This window comes from Mesitornis unicolor, unplaced genomic scaffold (assembly GCF_000695765.1).
Source record: "Mesitornis unicolor isolate BGI_N332 unplaced genomic scaffold, ASM69576v1 scaffold10437, whole genome shotgun sequence".
Taxonomy (NCBI): domain Eukaryota; kingdom Metazoa; phylum Chordata; class Aves; order Mesitornithiformes; family Mesitornithidae; genus Mesitornis; species Mesitornis unicolor.
The window spans coordinates 3,342-4,839 of record NW_010194355.1 but is presented as its reverse complement, the minus strand read 5'-3'; the positions used below and the strand labels follow the sequence as shown (position 1 = coordinate 4,839).

Here is a 1,498-nt window from a genome sequence, read left to right as displayed (position 1 = left end):
CTGAGGGAGCTGGAGAAGCGAGCTGATAGGAACATTTAAGTTCAGCAAAGGTAAAGCAAGTCCTGCAGCTAGGGCCAAATGACCTCATGCAGAAGTATGGGTTGAGACTCAAAAGGATAGAAAGCAGCTCTGCAGGAAAGGACCGGAGAGCACCAGAGGACAGGACACAGAATGTAAGTCAGCCATGGGCTCTTAGAGCTAAGAAGGGCAGCAGTGTTGTGGGCTGTATTAGCAAGAGTGTTCAGCACGTTGGTGGAAGTGATTGCCCCCCTCGATTTGGTGTGTGTGAGACTGCATCTGGGTGTGAGACTGCATCGGGAGCACCATGTTCAGTTTTGGGCTCCCCAGTGCAAGAAAGGTAGGATATACTGGAACAAGTGCAGCTCTCAACTTGCAACCAATGCCACCATCAGCATTCACAACCCAAACAAGTTCGTCCCAGTTAGTCAGACTCAAGTAACTCAGTTCACCACACAATTAAGCAAGAGAAACGTCACAGTCCATGACATACAGACCAGGTAAGATCACCAAATGTTTTGTGAATATGAAAGAAAATATTTCCCTGGTGGTCAAGTGGTTAGGATTCGGCGCTCTCACCGCCGCGGCCCGGGTTCGTTTCCCGGTCAGGGAACCTCCAGCAGGTCCAGGGAGGTGATTATCCCCCTGTGCTTGGCACTGGTGAGGCCGCACCTCGAGTACTGTGTTCAGTTCTGGGCCCCTCACTATAAGAAAGATATTGAGATTCTGGAGCGTGTTCAGAGAAGAGCCACAAGGATGGTGAGGGCTCTGGAGAACAAGCCTTATGAGGAGCGGCTGAGGGAACTGGGCTTGTTTAGCCTGGAGAAGAGAAGGCTGAGGGGAGACCTCATCACCACCTCCAACTACCTAAAGGGAGGTTGTAGAGAGGTGGGTGCTGGTCTCTTCTCCCAGGTGATGGAGGATAGAACAAGGGGAAACGGCACCAAGCTGTGCCAAGGGAGGTTCAGGTTAGAGATAAGGAGGAAGTTCTTTACTGAGAGGGTTGTCAGAAGCTGGAACAGGCTGCCCAGGGAGGTGGTGGAGTCACCATCCCTGGATGTATTTAAAGAGTGAGTAGACGAGGTACTTAGGGATATGGTTTAGGGGGTAGACAGGAACGGTTGGACGTGATGATCTCAGAGGTCTTTTCCAACCGAGCGATTCTGTTTATTCTGTGAAAAGACAAAGATGTGACGGAGAACAGCGTACAATCTTTTTTACCCAGTATGAGAAAACTGGAATAGAAAATTATTTACCATCAATGCAACAGCTTAATGGCTGAGTAAAATACTTCAGAAAAAAATGAGAGACATGGATCATCTTCCAGGTTATTACTTGGAAACCCCTGCATTTCTTACATGTTTGGTTTTGCACTGGTGCGGCAGCAAGCAAAAGCGAGTGTCAGGAGCTAGAGGAGAGAGCGGTAGTGCCAGCAGCTGAACTTCACTGGGATACAGTTCCCTGTCTGCCTGTCCTATTC

At 49.3% G+C, this 1,498-nt stretch overlaps 1 non-coding gene across 1 annotated transcript; it reads left to right on the top strand.

The window, feature by feature from the left end:
* Window positions 1–559: 559 nt before the first annotated feature.
* On the top strand, window positions 560–631 carry TRNAE-CUC. Its single transcript has one exon. It is a non-coding gene; the product is annotated as a tRNA-Glu (tRNA).
* The last annotated feature ends 867 nt before the right edge of the window (window positions 632–1,498 follow it).